Raw genomic sequence first — 19,459 nt, forward strand, 5'->3', positions numbered from 1 at the left:
ATTCAGTGTAACACCGCTGTAGTCAGGTCTGTACAGTGTTGGTAGTTGTCGCGTTTTTTTGTACCTACAGATGTCTTAAAATGTCTGTATAGAAAATATATTTGGTTTTATAAAACGGTTACTTGATTTTTATGTGGTTTTTCATTTTATAATTTAATTTTATGTCGATGTTCTGACTTTTTTAATTGAAAAAAGAAAAGTTGTTAATAAAAATGAATATTCTTTAACATAGTGATTGCTGTTATTGGCTGGTATTTTACAGTTTTCCAGATCTTCTTTTCTTTTATCAATAGTGATCTGCTGAGAAGACATCAGTAACACCCGGTGCATCATACAGACACACACACACAAGAATGTTAAGGCAGGAATTCCAAAACAAAAGAAGGTGAGATTTTAGAGTCAGCCATACATGCATGTTCAGGTCGTTATTCGAAAAAAACTAAACAAAACGGCAGTATTGCACATAATTACTTCTGAAGGTCACTATTCATTGATGCACTAATCTAAAAATAGTTTAAACTGTTAAATTATAGTTGGCTAAATCCTCTTAGGCTTTTATTTCAGCAATGTGAAGAATGTCTGCAACTCCGACCTAGGTTACTTAATTGAGATGTGATTTATCAATGCTAATGCAGGATGGACAAACCATTGAGAGGTCATTTCAGTGATTTAGAGCATTAACATTCATGGAAGTCGTTGGTTTTTAAGACCAACAGCTCACACTCGTACTCCGCATGCATAACCTTTTATAATGTCCTTCATGGCTACCAGGAGGCCTAATGGGCAGATGGAGGCCAAGGTCATCCCTCTCATCTACATTTATGTAAGTCCGTTGCTTCATCCAGCCGTTGGGGTTCCAGGAGTATGGATTTAGAAACCTCACTTAATAGAATTAATTTATGACTTATAAATGGCTAAATCCAGGTAAGCTGTTCATGAAGCTATCCTTTCACATTTCTTCAGATCTCAGCTAAGACGAGTTGTTCTTAAACACGATTCCTTCCATTTTTCTTACCAACCAGGGACATTTAACAGAATAAAGGTAGATGTAGACAAAATATCTAAAACAGTTTATTGTTGCATTGTGGGTTCTGACCAGCAAAAGTAACATTTTGTGGTCAGATTTAGGGCCAGTTGCTCCTTAAAAGACAAAAAAAAGCATCCAAAGAAATAACCAATATATTTCTGTATTTTCTATTTGGTAATACTAATAAAATGTGGGGGGTAAAATAATGATAGAAAAAAAAATAAGCAAAAAACTTTACAATGGAGAATAATCAAACCAAGAGAAGAAGAAAATAACATAAGAGGAAAAATAAACCTTTAAAATCACAAGGAAAGCTAAGTAATTATAGACACTTACCCCTTATTAGTAGAATACATTCTGGTCTTTATTAGGTGAAAAATTTCGTTATGATCCACATATTTCGGAGTCCTGTGAAGGTGCAATGTGTTTTATGTGGTGAGGGAGATTTTATTTTCCACAGTTTTTATACAATTTTCTTTAAGGTTGCAATGTCGGTGCTTCCACTCTGGGGGGCGCTTTAATATCAAAGTATATAGCTGTAGAGTAGTATTTCTGAATCCTGCTTTGGGGGCAAACCTCTCCTGCATGTCTCTGAGGTCTTTCTACTCCTGCACAACTGATTCAGATGAACACAGAGAGACACACAACCACACACACTTTCATTCACACTTCGGGACAAACGTAGAGTAATCTTGCCATGAGATGAATTCTGGGCATATCTGGGGGTTATTTTACATTAATTGTGGCAACTCATATGAGCCAAAATGTGATTTAATATGATCACTTAGCATTTATATTATGTGACACTGTGATTTATAATAGGAACCAATTGTCATTAAATATATAAGCTATTCATTTAGAATATACATTATTGTGTTTTTCACACTTTCCTGCAGTTTAGGTGTGATGAGTGTAGAAGTGCAGAGATGAGAATGTCAATTTTTGTCACAGAAAACAACATGTAAGTAAGTACATGCCAATGGCAGACCTGGATCCTTAAAGAACCGTGGAGACCAACAATATTCCTCCTGTTGACCTGTTTGGTTTTGACCCATTTAGGTGTAAGAGACACAGGAATGAATGTCACAGGTTTCATCTTGATGTTGTGACGCTTCAGCGATATGGTGAGAGGGTGTGAAGCGGCGTTTTAGCTTTTCACCTGCTCAGCTTATTCCTCACTTCAAAGGTTTTCAGAAATATATTTCACTGAACTGCGCCAGTAATAAAAGAGAAGATTTGTGTCCGAGCCGCCACGTTGGTCCGGTTTGAACTGCAGTGTTCGAACAAAGACTTTCTCACTGTGGGGTGAGAGCACTAACCACTGCTTCCAACTACACCCAAAGTCTTTCATTCAAACTCTTCAAAAACAACCCTGAGTTTCCTCACAGCAGAACGAGGCTGTTTGAAATAGATTCAACTCACTCGAGGAATACACATATTCTTTAAGATCAACTGAATGTAACTGTATTCCTCCACAATACCATCTGCTCTAGTGTTGATGTAGAATTCCTGTCCTGATGCGCTGATCCTTTCCTGCCATCCGGCCTGTGTGGTAGTTGTCAGCATGGGTTCCAGCTCCGTACCGTAATACCGGACCCAGACAGCGGCGCGCTCAGCCTGCGCGTGCACTCCAGTCTTTACGGTAAAGGTGGGCTGCGGAGCCTGTGTGTCCGACAGAGCCGGAGAGTTGCACTGCAAGACACTGCGCCGAACAGGTAAAGAAATCCTTCATTCAGTCTTTTGTATCAAAACGCTCACAACACGGTGTTTGATTAGCAGCTACTTCTCAAAATAAAAAGATGACGAAGAAAAAAACCGCGTGTGTCAGTGCCGGTCAGAGATCGTTTTTCTCCAGCCACCTTTTCCTCGGTGGTTGAAGCAGCAATGATGAGGTCCCCCTCTGTGTGTATGAGAGAGAGTGTGTGTGTGGAAAAAGGACGCATTGTTCGTGTACAGCAGACCTGGATCTGGTTCTTGTGATTCTGTGATAAGAACCCGGTTTACATGAGCAGCGCTGCAGAATCAGTCTGATATGAAATCACAGCAGATTAACAAAAAAAAAAGAAAAAAGAGAGAGCGATGAGAGGAAAGGTAGGACCTCCTGATTGACCTAATTGACTCGGCTGTTATTGGTCCATTCAGGCTCTTGGTTGGTTAAACGAATGACCGAATGGTACGTGCATGTCTCGCGCCTACTGCGGCGACTGCAGGGACTTGGCTTGCTGCGGTGGCTGTGCGTGGCTATCAGGGCTGTGGTGATCCCGCAAGCCATTACATAAAGCTAGGGCATAAGGCATCTGCAGAAAGAAAAAAAAAACGCAAATGGGAGGAAGCCCCTGCAGGAATCTAATAGTCAGTTGTACTCTTCCTAAGAGAGGGGTGCTAAAGCAGGTGCTGAGTCACATTGGTGAGTCCTCTTCTCACAGATCCCACAAATCACAAGTCAGGATGTTTAATTCTACTATTGCATTCAATGTGTGTCTAAATATTCGTCCTGTTTAGATGGAGACGTCTTGATCATTGTATTGAATGGTTGCTTTTACATAAACCCAATACAGCAGATGATACCGGGCTTCTCACCTCAGAGGCAATTTCCCTTATAAATGGCTATTAAGTGAGCTCTCACATGATAGATTTCCTGCACCATGCATGTAGGCTTCTCTCTGATCTCATTTGCATACAGGCACTGGCTATTGATTCTCTCTCCTCTGTCGAGTCCACTCGCCACAGTGTGTGCACATACATTTAAATGCCTGATGCATTCAAGATGAGGCTGGAATTCATTGAGTCATGCACAGCCAGGCAGGCTGCGAAGAGCCCCTCCTTTGCTGTATAGGAGTGGGCTCCCGTTTCTAGAGGAACCGACTGATGGTTTCACCAGCTTGGAGCTCTCTGTATAAGATTCTCTGGCGTAACATATTTCTGTTTGCAGCGTCTGAAGTGAATTAGTATTGGCTCATATTTGCATGTTTCATTTTAGTATGGTAAAGCCAAATCTGGATTTTATGTGTATTACTTGTAATGAACTCTGTCCTTCAGCCTATGCCAGCTGGGATATAGGCTTCAATTCCTTGTAACTCTGACATGGATAAAAGGAGAGTGGAAGATGGATGGATGGATTATTTTTACTTGGAAATCCACTGAGCTGGTAGGTGTGTGCCAGTCTTTGTTGTGATAATTCCATTCTCTATATACTCAGGATGGATGAAACAAGTAACGGCTACATTCATTTAGACAACCACCCTTAGTCTCCTTCTTTTTTAGCCTTGTTTGTAACAATTCAAAGTGGCCTTCTACAATATTGAGGAAACTGAAATGTGAATGTTATGATTGGATTTCATAACATTCATTGAAGGCCCAAAATGGAAGGGTCAACATTTTATTTTGAAATATCTTTTTCAGACGGTTTCAGTCCAACACTGGGAGCACCAGCTGCAAAGATCCTTTATTCATTATGTTACTGATATATAGACCACAAAAAGAACACAGGGAGACATAGTATCTCAGCACAAAGAGGTCATGAAGGAACGGCAAAGGTGAATGCTCTTGTTGTGGTTGCTGCATGTTAAATGCACAGGGGATGATCTCTGGAAGAAAAAGAAAAAAGCCACCTGTGTTACCAGGTCTTGGTAAGATCATTATGCTAATGAGGTTTGAGTGAGCATTTGTTGTCTGACACTAATGCACTAATGTGCTCCGCTGTGCTGGGTTTTGCAGGGGTGCAGCACTCTGGTCCCTGTAATTATGTTATTTTTTGTGGTAAATGTTTAAAAAAACTAAATTGGTTTCTGCAGACAAAACTAAGTTTAACCCCGTCCAAATTCTGTCAAACCTGATAATAAATCCTTCTTGTCTATGAAGGTACAGACATTTTTAAAGTGTGTGTGCGTGCGTGTGCGTGTGTGTGTGTGTGTTCACATTGTAGGTCAGCTTTACATAAGCCGTGTGTGTCACTGAGACGACCTAATCCTGATTCCTACAAAGACACTTAGTCATATGGACAAATGGGCACACACACTGGGTAGTCCTCATTTATCACAGTTAAAGCTCGATGCAACGGTGTGTGTGTGTGTGTGTGTGTGTGTGTGTGTGTGTGTGTGTGTGTGTGTGTGTGTGTGTGTGTGTGTGTGTGTGTGTGTGTGTGTGTGTGTGTGTGTGTGTGTGTGTGTGTGTGGGAGAGACAGAAAGTGGGAAAGGTTCCCCTTATGAAGGAAGAGAGACACTCAGTGGTAGCTTTGGCAGCAGCACCAATACACTCGACCGTGGCGTCTGCCAGCGAGCTGCCAATCTCTCTGCCTCGCTCTCTCTGCCTCTAAATACTCACATTTTTTCTGAAGGATTATTGGTTTGGTCAATGTGTTTTTTAAACTACAGACATGATGCTAATGGTATTTTTTACTACCTCTTTAGTGTCAGTTCAACTATTTAAATTCCTGACTGCACCATTTTTCTGCCATCCATATAGGCGTTACTTCAATGTTATATCCTGATGTAAGGTTTTCTCCAGAAAGAGTCCACTCCTGAATGGAAGCTCGAGGTTGGGCCTGGGCTGCAGGCGGCCCTTTGGCCACCCTGGAGAGGCCCCCGAGGGTTTATGAGAAACTTTGAATAACATACAGATTAGACTATGCAAATCAACAGCTTTACGTTTATTTGAAACCTGGAAGTTTAATTTTTCCACAGTATAGTTGAGGCTTCAGTAGTCCTGATTTTTCATGTGCCCCCCTTTTAAAAATGAATTGCCTCCCCTTTGCTTTAGGTGAAGACAGGAGTATACAGTTGACAGGCTTCAGTCCATCACAGACAAAGATAAAAATTCCAATAATGCCACTGTATACACAAGATTTGAGTGGGCTGCCTGAAACAATGTTTGGGGTTAGTGTAAAAAAAAAAAGTGCAAAAAAATTGTAACTGCACCACGTTACTCATTCAACATAGTAAAAACCAAACACACTCACACATTTGCAATCATGCGAACAGGAAATCTCACTAGTCACTCGTTAAAAACAAGTTTTACCTATTTCACCTTCTTTCCTTGAACAACCTACAACTGCTGCAGTTACATCTTACCCGAACCAGTTACCTGAAAATCACAATTTTACTTGTTTGGCCTGAGTCAAACGTCTTCAAATCCTTTCACTTGGGACCTTTTTTAATGCTTGTAACAACAACTTTGAAGACAAAACGATCACTTGACGCACAATACATCCAATCATGCACTTTCCACTGTGACAATATAATTACTGTTATTCATTTCACCTGTTGCTGGTCATTGTTCTATGGCTAATGGGGGAATCCTGCTCATGGCTGAGCTGGTTAATTGTTTGTAGCATAGAGTATATCCTGTGTGCTCTGCAATAAGACAACAATGAAAAATTCAGTAATTGCCAAATTTGAAAATGTGAAATTTCAATATTTGATTAAAAAAAATATTACCTGATATATGGTCGTGGCAGTATGGAATTTTGGAATGCTTTACAAAACACCTCCTAAACATCCATGATCATCACATGTAGTTCTAAATATTTGTCTTTTCCAAGGTCGTCCAGTAACTATGAACTTCAGTGTTGAGGTTCAGGGCATCATTGCAACTGAAGCTGACCCATTTTCTGTTCAAGGCCAGGGTAACAAATAGAAACCGAGGTAGAATATAGAGCCCATAAATAACTAGCTTGTCATTGATAAAGGGCTTAGCGATGTACATTAGCTGGCTGCTTATATTCACTTGCAACGGTGGTGGTGGGAGGGGGGCAAAAGGCTCAAGGATACAAACACGTTTCTGATTTAATGGCTCTGCTGAGGATCAGGTCAAGCCTCATGGTCAGAATAGAATAGAGCTTTTGGAGGCAGGTGAAAAGGCTTTGTGATAACAAACTGGGATTGACACGTGTTTTGAAGGCAGCTTGCTTCAGGACACTTGTCCAGAGGGACCGAAGTTTGCTGATATCAGCAATTAGTTCTGCGTGTTGAGTTGTGATCCACATTGAGGGATTCATACTGTTCAGCAAGTTCTTGTCCAATGTGTCTTTTAGAAAAGGAAGCCGCTCATGTCCACCTTGCTATTTTAACAGCTCTGAATAGACAGTTTCCTACTGCTGTGGCATAAGCTCCTTATTAAATATCCCATCTTCCTGAGGTCAGTGCTTTTCTATAATGGAAAACCTCCCCGATTCTTCCATAATCAAAGGAGATGAAAGGTGAAAGTCATGTTCATAGATCAGCGTGAAAGGCTAATGGTATGCAGAACGCTGACTTCAGTTGTGCTCTTCACAGTCCTGTCAGGAGAGGGGCCTTCACACTGTCGAGTGTAAGGCCACTCATCTCAGCTTTGGCTGCGGTTCAGGTGTGATACAGGCTCAACACACCTGCTCTGCAAGCTACCACACGTGTCCATTTTTCTCACTGACAAATGTCTACCTGTGACATAGCTGGGTAACGTGTTCTTTCTATAGTCTCTTTTGGATTGCAGTGGTTCCTTTATGATTGTTTTAAAATACTCAGAACGACATCTTGTGTTGATCTCTGTGATCTTCAGCTTGTGTTGGTGCGATCAGCAATGTCAAACTTTCAAGAGCCCATCTGAAAAAGGTATAGGAATCTGTTTGACACAGAAATTTAGAATTTTACATTTACTGGAGTTTCAACAGTTTAGTTCATTGGTGTCAAGCATGTGGATTGTACCCCAAAATCTACTGGCCAGAGGGTCCAATCTCACTCAGCAATAACCTCCAAAGTAACATGAGTGGACCTTTTCCTAATAAAACCTGCTATTGTGCCTAATTTGTCTCGGAGGCGTTACGCCATTTCAACAAGAGTAGAGGTCATAACACAACACTGACATCCACAGCTGAACAACAGATGTCAACGAGGCTGCCCACTGATCAGCTCTGAAGCCTTCTAGTGAAGTAGCAGGAGCTTCATGCAGTGAAGACCATGCTTGCTAAAAACTTCAGAAATTGCCAGGCTCTGAAAATAAAACACTGTGATTGGTCGGATTTAAGTTTGCAAGAACATTTTAAGGCTGTTCATGACAGTTATTGGACATATCCAGGGTGTACTCTTCATGTGGCCCCTAAGCTGAATTGAGTTTGACGCCACTGCTTTAGTTGAACAGTTTTATACCGTCTCACATTTTGGATTATTTTGTTAATGTTTCAGAGTTTTTTTTCAAGCTTTACAATCATTCCCTCCGTCTTTCAAACCACTTCATCCTACCAATGGTCGACGGTTGCTGGAGCCAATTCCGCCTGGGCAAGATCCACTTCAGACTGGAAATACCCGGGAAAACCCCACTCATGCACAGGGAAAACATGCATGCTGTGCACAGAAAGTCCCAGGTGGATTTAAACATGAATGCAGCTCTGTCACATATAGATAATATCCCCTCAAATGGTATCTGTCTCATCTCATTCGGCAACGTGAATAGTGTCATATGTTAAAGTAGAAGTTGTAGACCGGATGTGGGAACCATTGATCCTGGATGGTCTCAGTCCTGCATGGCTTCACTGTGTCCCTGCTGTAACACATCTAGTTGTAATGCATTGCAGAGCTTCATGATGACACTTTCAAACACGTAGAAGAAGGAAGACATTGAGAGCATGCGGGATTGTGGAACCTCACAGCCCCAGGAATGCTCATTTTAACTGTGGGCTGTTACATATGCAGCCATTGCAGGTTCAAATAGATAAATAAATAAATAAATGAATCACCAAAACGTCTAGGAATAGACAGGTGACTGACAGGTAACAACCAGCCAGCAGTAACAGCTCCGGGAGCTGGTTCACTTTTAAACGTGCGAGCAGATTGTTGGAAAGTTTGATAAAGAAGTTATTGGCGAGGCAGCGATAGGTAAGGTGAAAATAGATAGCATATATTTACTTTTCAAATGTGTATTTGTGCTTATAGAAAACTGGTGTATGAAGAAATGTGACATGCGACAAGGAATTTAAATAGGGGATTTGTTTTTAGCAGCAATCCGATGTCAAAAGTCTATAGGATGAATTTATTTCTGTACGGTCGTATTCTTTTCTCCCAACACTGACATGTAGTCAGACCTGATAGGAAGCTGATAGAAAGGCATGTGTGGGCTGCAACAGGAAATAAAATAAAAAAAAAACAAGAGTGACTCACTGCTCACCTAACTATTTAGTTTTTCTCTCCTCTCCTCTCCTCTCCTCTCCTCTCCTCTCCTCTCCTCTCCTCTCCTCTCCTCTCCTCTCCTCTGCTAACCTATTGCAAAGTGCCTTCGTCTTACATTTGTACCTGAACACTAATTATTCAGTGTGTGGCTCAGTGGATGGAATCAATCAGCCTGTGTGTGGGAGTGTGTGCTTGTGTGTGGGTGTCATTTTGTGTTAAAAGGGACAATTCAGCCTCAGCTCATTTTGAACTTGCATGTGTAATGGTGAGTGCAGCACGCTTTGTTTGTGACATAATACTGTGTTTAAAAAAAAATAAAAAAATCTTGCATCATCCATTTCACTACTTTCTAACAGTTTGTGTGTGGGCATGGGTATATGATATGCCCCTCCAGTATGAGAGGAAAACGCCTAACTTTGCCTTTTCTATGTATTTTTGCAATTACCAATCATAATTGTCATTGCACCTGAAATACACCATTGTAGTGTTTTGAAGACAATCAAATGAAATGAAATGAGCAGAACAGGTATTGTTTTAGTGTGGATGATAAGTACTGGATATTTTACTTGTTTCATTACTTTGCTTCAGAAGAAACTCGTCTGATAAAGTGGGGAAAGAAGTCAGAGTATGTCATAATGGTGCAGCTATAGATTTACACAAGGTTATTGTAGTATTTGAGACAACATTATGACCAAGATCTTCTCAGGTTTTCAGAAAGCATGGCATCTTACTTTTGCTTCTGTGCCTCATTATTAGTTTTACTATATAAATGGAAAGTACCAGTTTAATTATTGATATTCCAAACAGCCACATTTTGTATTTCCTCATCAATTAGCTTCATTTTGTTGACATACAGCAAGACATCAGTGGCTATTGGCCTACAAAATTGTGAGTTTCGGCCTCCATTGATCAGATGTTCAACTCATTGAACTCCAAAAACGTTTCTCCAACCCTGTTGTAGTGTGTTTGGATGCGTTTTTCTGTTGACAGAGGCTATTGCCACCATGCCGTACAGTTTCCATTGAAGAGCATGCTTGGCCCTCAGCAATTTGTAATATCCAGATGAGTGACAGGAAAGTACCAGTATGAACACTGAGCTTGTGTTCTGCACATAGTGCTGTGTGGTCTGGCATCTTTCTATCAGAACCAGCATCCGAGTTTTTAGCCGTGTGCAATAAAGAGCCCTCAGCTTTTATCTGAGTCGTGACAGCCCATAGTCACACGTTTGATACTACATAATAGCACACGGACACAATATGCATTCAAAATCCTTTCTCTGTGGCATCATTATGTGTTTGTTCAGAGCTTACTACTTACTACACAAATTTCACACAATTTACTCATTGCCTTCTGTACAGTTCCACTTTGATTACTTTGTCCAGAATTCCCTCTGCACTTTTCGCTAGTTTCACAATCAGAAGTCTGATAAGAGCACATTTACCATTTGAGAGATCCTTTAATCAGGGTGCAATAGTCTACAGGCTTAAATATACCAGGGGCTCCTTGATAACTCTTGTGTTTCAGGTGATCCCCATCAGAGTGAAATATAGTCTGGTTTAACTGTGGTTATACCGCTAATTTCATTAGATATATATGGCGTGTCAGAATAACTTATTTTACTGTTAAAATCACATATCGCATATATTGTGATGTATATTACACACTCCCTGTTTTGTACAAGAAAACACACTGAACATATATGCCTGCGAGTTTCAGCGGGCATAAATTGCTTGTTACTGCCTCCATCAGGATAATTGCATCTCACATCACTTCATTGAAATGCTTTAATATTGCTGCTCAGTCTCTTATACTCTGTTCCTCTTAATGGCTTTTCTTGATGGAGCACAGGGTTGATGGTGACGCCCCCTAAGGTCCACGGCACAGACCAGATGCAGGGGCTGCTAAATGACAATGCTGCAGAGGAAAGAAATGTGATTTTTCTCTTCTTAAAAAAATGTGAAGGCAGGCTGAGAGCACTTGTCTGAATGGCGCACGGTGACCTTCCTTCCTCCTGCATTAAGGCTTCTTTAAAAAAAATGGCATTATATAATAATAAAAAAAATTGCAGGATTTCATGGTGTAGCAGTGCCTCGAAAATATCTATTTTATTGACACATCGGAGATGTATTTAATCATATTAACAGCAAGGTAAGAGAAATGTCACTGTGTTCCAGATGAACAAGAACTCTTCAGTTTCTTACGGTGACACGACCAAGATGATCATATTGTTGATTAAAAGGGTAAATGCTACTTGAAAGTGCAGCGCGTGGTGTTGTTTGCATCTTTATGACGGAAAGGCTAAAACGCTTTCAATGTGATGCAGAAAGCTAAACCAATTAGTTCTTATTTACAGTCAGGGCACAAAATGCATAAAGTGGACTAATAGCTGAGTCACCGTTTGGCCGCAGCTGACATCAGATTTCTGTGCTTTCTTCCCCCGTCGCGCTGGCTTTCCCTGTTTCCCACCATATTGTCGGAAGTGTCACCAGACGCTTTGTAACGTGTGTGTGATCCGCCGTTCTGAACTCGTTTGGAGATCTGTGGGAATTCAGAATGTAAAAGCTTACAAGCTAAGACGCGAGAACAGGGTATGAATTATTCCCTCAATGTTTTGAACTGTTTCATCTTTTTAACAGTCATCTTTTGGGAAACAAGGCGTCCCTCTTCCAGTTATGTCATCCACACTCCAGCCTACGTGGCGTGAAAACCCACACACCGAGCGAAGGCACGCTCACACATCAACTCAGTCACACACAAATAGAAACACAAACTACCCGTGGTCGTCAATTAGAACAGATAAATGAATGATGCAGGTCTTTAGTCTGATAGTTTCTCAACCTTTTGATATTGCAGAGGGTTATTGGATGTGTTCAGGAAGAGTTTCTCTATTCGACAGGCTAATCCTTGGAAAAACCGTCAGTATGACTGTCACCAAATGTCTTCTTAAAGCTTCAACCACACAGCCGCAGACACTGCAGGGCTTTATTTCATGATATCCACTGACAAAACTCAACGTTCAAGGATTATTCACTCTGTGTGTGTGTGTGTGTGTGTGTGTGTGTGTGTGTGTGTGTGTGTGTGTGTGTGTGTGTGTGTGTGTGTGTGTGTGTGTGTGTGTGTGTGTGTGTGTGTGTGTGTGTGTGTGTGTGTGTGTGTGTGTGTGTGTGTGTGTGTGTGTGTGTGTGTGTGTGTGTGTGTGTGTGTGTGTGTGTGTGTGAGAAAGCCTCAGTGGCAACCTGTGGCTTTGCTGTTATTTTTGAACGTGTTCAGGTGAATTCACACGCAACCTCATAAAATGCTGCGTACCTTTTGCACTTGTGCCCGTCGATTTATTCATTCAGAGCAGCTTATATAACAGACATCCAACTTCTTCTGTGTGATCCTCAAAACTCAAAATTCAGAGGTCGTTTATACACAATTACATAAATTGACACCCCAGAGATATGCCCCAGCGCATTCTGTTGAAGATCGTCACCAATAAAGACAAAAACAAAATCTAGACTTTGGCATCAACGAAAAATATCTTATCAGGTACAGAAGCAGGGGCTCGTCTGTTGCCAGTCTCGTGTGTTGAAGAGAAACAGAAGCATCATCCAATCCCAAACGAAGATGGATGAAAGATTACAGACCATGGTTTTTATGTCTCAGCAAAGATCATCGCGCTTAGAGGAGGTTGAAGGCCACAGAAACAGGTCACTGGTGGTCTTCTTTATTAATGATGAGCTCACTGTGGGATTTTCTGACCTTGTAAAATGCCAATCCTAATCCGGCTTGTTTCACGGCACAATGGTATTTTAACAAAGGACCAGAACACATGCTGGACAATTGTTCTGATAGATATTTTGCGATATAATTTTCATATAGACGATAGATTATCCTATGTCCCACAATCCACTTAGATTTGGCTTGTGCTGTGTTTACGTAAATTGAAAAATTCTAACACCTCACTTTGAAAATACTTCATTCCAGTTGTTTGGACGCTCATCATGGTTCAGAGTCATTGATCCACATTTAGAGATGGAGTGCACGGACGTAGCAATTACACCAGAGGTGGCATTAGTCAGACCAAACCTGACAAGCATGAAAGCATTCCTATAAGTACAGGTGGAGTACAATCTGGTGTATGAGGCGACTGAGAGGTAAATTATATTAAGTGGAAATGGATTAGCATTAAATACGCCTAAATAAAAGATATTTTAAGCGTTTTTACGGCATACGCGGGACGTATTCTATCTTAAATGACTGTCCATCACCTTTCTAAACCACAGAGGCCAAAAATAACTGTGCACAAAAGAAGCTGCACAAAGAGCAGCGCCAACAATACAGTGGTTATTAGATTGCCCGGATTAAAGGCTGGTTTATATATGATTAAGTGTGAGTAGGTACCTCCCTCCTGGAGGAAATACAGGATTACAACAAGAGAATAGAGGATGACATTTTTGAACAGACAGATTGTGGACAAGCACGCACGCAGGCATTTCCACTATGTGAAAGAAAATGTGTATGCGTGTAATGACTTTTGTGTTGGACAAATTATTCAAATTTACTAGCTTTTAAAGAGATGATATTTGAACTGTCAGTAATCTCAAACCCTTGAAAAGTATATGTAATACTATGATGATGTGATTTGTGTCGGTCGTAGAGAGAAACAAATCTGTGAACATTACATTCATCTATCAATACCTGCTTTAGCCAAGGGTTTATCCAAGGTTACGGGGAGCTGGCACCCGTCCCTGCTGACTCTGGACGATTGGCAGGGTACACCCTGCATAGGTCTAACACAGTGTGACACATCGTCAATCATCTATACGCTGATTGCACGGGCCACTTCAGAGTCACCAATTAACCTAACAAGCATGTCTTTAGACTGTGGGAGGAAGCAGGCGTATCAGGAGAAAAACCCACACAGGCACATGGAAAATTATGTAATCCACACGCACCGCTCCGGTCTGTAAGAGTCTTCTTGTAGCAAAGTAAAATTGTTGACCACCACTTCACTGTTGCATCTAGTTGTATCTTGAAGACAGTTGGACATTTTCTTATGCTCTCATCCTCAAGTCTTCATCTGTTCAAAACCAAAGAAATCTCTTCAAAACATCAGACAAGTCCACTTGCCTTTTTCCAGCTTCACAATATATATTACAATATATCAGTCTATATCACAATGTCATAGACTGACGCCACTGCAGTAAATAGTTGCAAATGAAATTTTAACTAATTATACAAATGTTAACTGATAGGCAAAAGAACTGTGCTTTGGAAAAGCTAATTTCATAGAACTAAGATCTCAACATATTGCAATACTCAACTTAATCGCATTGCCTTTGTTTGGCAGCTTGGTATATAATAGAACTATAGAACCCCCCCCCCCCCCCCCCCCCCCCCCACAGCGTAAACCCCACTCACACACACACACTTTCACTGCCTCCAATCTATGTCTACTGCCACTGGGCACACCTTCTCATTCCAGTCTTCTCTTATGTTGTGTTGAACGATTTTATGTTCTTTCTCATGCTTTCAGTAACACAAGTTGGAGAGATGAGAATGAAGCAATCCTCACTGAGATATATTTTCATACTGCCGAGTCTCTACTCATATGTAACTATTACTTGAGAAGCAGAACCATTCTCTTTTCCTTTCTCTCGCTCTCTTTGTTTTTCTCCCCCATCAGGCATCCTTTTTGCTTCCATGGCAACCTGGTACTACTAATCCAGTTGCGATGTGGAGATATTAATAATTACAGCTCACCATTGGATGCTTTGCATTTATGATCCACACAGGAGGGGGAAATGAAGTGAAACACCTTTGTTGCCCAGCAAGCTAACAAAAGTGAACTGAATCAGTGTCATTAACAGTTGAAACAGACGAGGTCCGACTGTTTCCATCGCGGCAATGGTAAAACAAGAGGAACACCAAGGCTAAATTAGTAAACAGTATGCAAGACATATGCACTCTCTTTCATTAAGGCGCAGCTTTGGGTTTCATTTTGTCCTCATTTCATTTGTGGTTTGGAAGTAGATTGTGTAACAGTAAGTGGTTCTTGCAGATCAAATGCCAATTAATTTCTTATAACCAAATCACCCTCCTGGGATGAGGAAGGCGTTCTGTTAATCTTTTAGCATCTGTAGAGATACATGAGTGTAGGTGTAGGAGTTCCCTTCATGATTAGCACAAATACTTCTGATTTGAACACAAACAACAGATGATTCGAAGGTTCTTGTGTTGCCTGTCGTTGATCTGTTTGTGTTTGACCTGAAAATCTGTGCGACACCTGAGACCAGTGTGGATGTGTTGTTCAACTTCAGCAAAGTAGCTTCAAGGCTCGTTCAAGGAAACCTTCACTATGCGTCTTCTCTGTCAACATAATGCAACATTTGCACAGTTTAACTTACAGAAAACAATTAAAAACATTCTGCACTGGCTTGTCTCTCATATGCTGAGGAGTCATGGACTTAATGGACAATGATGTTTATTGTGACTATATCATTGTTGCTGCCTCCTCCAATAGTTCTTACGTTTGTTCAGTTTGCGTCCAACCTCATCCTCATCCCAGCCCAGTCGTTCTTACTTTGGTTTCGTTCATGGTGATAAATGTGGTGAGGATAAAAGAAAGGTTAGGTTATTGTATTCAGCTGATGTGGGTTGTGTTTGTGCTAATAGGATTATACATCATGGGGTACAGGCGGTAAGATCAACACTTCAGTTTTGTTGATCACTGCTAATCGATTACTGTAGAATGAGTTGGGTTATAGACTATCGAACCCCAAAGGCATCGAATTACCTTCCTCAATGAGTCCCTCTGAACTGTGTTTTATTACAGTATGGTGTGATTTCGTACTGTCAGATGTTCAATTTTGTTTTTGTAACATAAATATAGCTAAATGTGTTTACAGCATGAATCTGGCCAACAAATCTGAATCAAGCAGATATTTTGTACCCACAATATCAGTTGTGAACCATGGCTTGACGTCCTCTGGTCCGGTGGATTCTGAGGAACTGGACATTTGCTCATACTGTATATCCCATATATGCTTCCACGCGTTCCCACCTCCATTTATCATTAATCACTTTAAAAAAAAAAAAAGCTCCCTCCATCATGAACCTTCACTTAGGCTGAATCAGCTGATGCTGTTATCAGTTGCCATGGAGACTGCCTGAGTGAGTTAGGTTGTTGCTGTGGAAACAGAGCGGCTGCTCATTACCACCCACTGCAACCCTCCACACTGGCTTCAGCAGCCTCGGTGTACATGCACACATACTCCTCAACATATATAGAGAACACTCCACTTCATTTTTTTTTCACGTTATATCTGTATAAGTTTTCATTTAATTGTTACTGATAAAACAGTCACAATATCCATTCTTAGCGAAATGCTTCGGGATCATTGTTCATGTACCCATGAAGCTGAAGACATTCCAGAACAGGATGATTCAGCTGAATCCATACATCCTTTACACACACACACACTGACCACAGGAACAAACCTGAAACCAAGATTTTCAAAGTTTTTAACAGATCCTTTGAACCTTTTGGTTGGGATGCTCAATAATCCTCACGTGTGAACTGATGAATAATACGATAGAAGACTAAGCAACCACTCTGATCGCTGCCGGACAGGTGCGAATCACTAATCAGCATGCTCTCCATAGCGTCCAGGTGAGCTCAGACCAACATTGTTGCTCCCACTGGGTGTGTTCAAAACTCCACCTCAGGTCTGAGAAGGCAAAGCACGGGTGGTAATGATAGGACTCTATCCAAGTATCCCAATAAGTCATCCGAGTGGGACGCTGAACCTGAAAACACAACAACCTGCAGCTAAAACTGAAGCAGCTTGCTGGAATGAAGCCATCTTTAATTTGTTCAACACCTGCGCTTCTCCAGCAGTGACATGACAACATGGCTGCCATCAGTGAGGGGAGGAGGGTTTGTTTTCTTCACATTGATTATGGTTTGTTTGTGTGATGTTGTTAGTTTGATCTAAATATTGACATGGAAGATTTGTGACAAAGTGTTTAACAGCACTAAATGTTCAGTTGTAAACGATGACATGCTATAATGACTTACTGTCCTTGCAAGCTGGCAGTTTGCAGCTTGTAGCTTTTTGTAACCACGCACACCTTTTATTTTATTGTCTTGTGTATTTTAGAGAGACAACCCATGTACATTTTGATTGATAACTTGGAGTTTTATCAGAATCATGTCTGAATTGGACACACTAGTCATATTTTAAATAATTTTAAAGCTCTTGTTGGGAGCCACAAACTGATTCCCCCCTGATGAAAATGCATTCAGGAAACACTGGAAGTCCATCGTTAAATTATCCAAAGTTATTTCAAGTAGTGTAAAAACAGAAGTATTCACCATTTTCACTACCTTGAGGTTAATGTTGAGCTGTGTAAGGAGAACCTCACCCATTCTGTTGATGTGGGCTTTCTGCCTGCTGGTGTTTATTAATTCATCAGGACGTGTACGGCCTGCAGTGGCTCACAGTTTCACTGCTCCCTCGAGACTTGTCTCTGTGACATTGATACACACAAAACACACATACTAACAGATATTCTATTGAATTGATTTTACAGCATTTTCTTCTGGTATTTTATGTTGGATACTTGCTATTGGATGATTAAGTAAATCAGTCAGATAGGTGTACTGGTACTCAAAGAGGTACTAAGCAACACTGCATGAGATATGCAGCAATTAAAACAAAAAGCATTTGAATATGATTATCTATGTATAATTGCTTAACATCCTTGAGCAACCTGAACATACAGCAGCACAGGCTTACCTGATCAGCTTGTTCACCTGTAATATGAGGATGATTGTTTGATTGTTTTTTTTGGTCAGTTCTTATCAAAATAACAGTGTTTAAATACTCTTGAAATTCATACAAAGTTCAATTAAATGGATGATGTGTCAAATATGAAAGCACAAACAAATCAAAGCAAATCAATGCTTTTATGCAAACTATAAACAAGAGCAACATGATCATAAACTTCATAAACCAGTGGCAGTAGACATAAACATAAACCACAGAAGAATGCACGAATCAAAAAGTCCAAATCACTACATTTTAAATGAAAATACTCAGTGTTATAGAGCTACATGATAAGAGTACGACCTGATTTTATGTGAATTAGGTGATGGATTGTTTCATTTTGTTTTGTTTTAGGGTTTTTTGTACCATTCCGGGCTAGCAGAGTACAAAGTGATGTCGCCTAGTGCAGAAAAAGCCACAGCTTTAGGGAACTCTTCTCTGAGCTTCGATGTCTCAGGTCATAGTGATAAATGCATCTTAGTGGTATGTTCATTCTTTATTCAGCCAGGAAAGCTGCATGTCTCCGTAGCTTTTAGCTTCATCACAGTAAATCCACTCCCCGAAATGTGTGATGTTTTGGGGAAATGTAATTCCCAGTGTGTCTCAAACCCATTTTGAAACTGGGAATGCACAGTAAGCAAACTTTCAGACAGTGACATTACACTTACAGTTAGGAAATTTCACACTCTCACACTTGATAAGTGCTCGTACACTCGCTGTGTCAAAGCACAGTTGGACTAGCCATTAGCGTTAATAGTACTAAATAAGTAGATGGATTGTGAATTTTTCCACTTAAATGGAATAACAACACAATCTCATCCATACTATGTCCATCTGTGTTGGGCTGTGTGTGCATTTGCGCCGCCGCACTGTATTGGTGCACTGGTTTGTGCGAGATCGGAGCAGGGAGTATCCACTCGTGTTACTGGTGATATAATTGACCGGTGTTGTTTATATTTGCTGCCCACGCAAACTCATAAAGGAGCTGTGAAAAAGCTTGCTCTGTTGTAAAGCGCACCACCATCTGAAGCCGCACAATGTCTGACACCAGTGGGGCAGGCATTTTATTTGTCAGTACACACGGTGTCTCCTTTTTCACCGCTGAGAAACACTGCTGAACGGGAGATAATAGTCCTGGGAAAAGGCAAAATGAGGCGCAGACTGCAGGAGAGGTGAGGCATATAGAGGAGAAGAAATATAATTTTAGCGAAGTCATTTGTTCTCTAATGTGTGTGGAGTATTTGTTATTACTTTTATTCTTTTCCAGGGGCGCAATATGCACCTCAATCATTTGTATATAGAAAATAAGGGTTTCTCTCCTTTCTTCTTTTGCCGTCTTCCATTTGATTTCCTTTTCTCTATTTTCATTTGCGAAGGGAATTTAAGGGTTATTTTGGCCGACCGTGGAGAAAACACTTTCCTGAGAGAGCCAGAGTCCTTCAGCGGGGTGTTTTATCCCTCTCATACAGTTGCATGC

At 40.8% G+C, this 19,459-nt stretch overlaps 1 protein-coding gene across 1 annotated transcript in view; it reads left to right on the plus strand.

The window, feature by feature from the left end:
• The first annotated feature begins 2,654 nt into the window (after positions 1-2,654).
• Positions 2,655-19,459, plus strand: part of map2 (microtubule-associated protein 2) — an 89,086-nt gene continuing 72,281 nt past the window's right edge. The window contains exon 1 of the mRNA XM_080478793.1: positions 2,655-2,742. The gene's annotated coding sequence lies outside the window, so the exon portion shown is untranslated. The remainder of the gene's footprint in view (positions 2,743-19,459) is intronic.

The sequence above is a fragment of the Lipophrys pholis genome (genome assembly GCF_963383615.2).
Source record: "Lipophrys pholis genome assembly, chromosome: 13".
Taxonomy (NCBI): Eukaryota; Metazoa; Chordata; class Actinopteri; order Blenniiformes; family Blenniidae; genus Lipophrys; species Lipophrys pholis.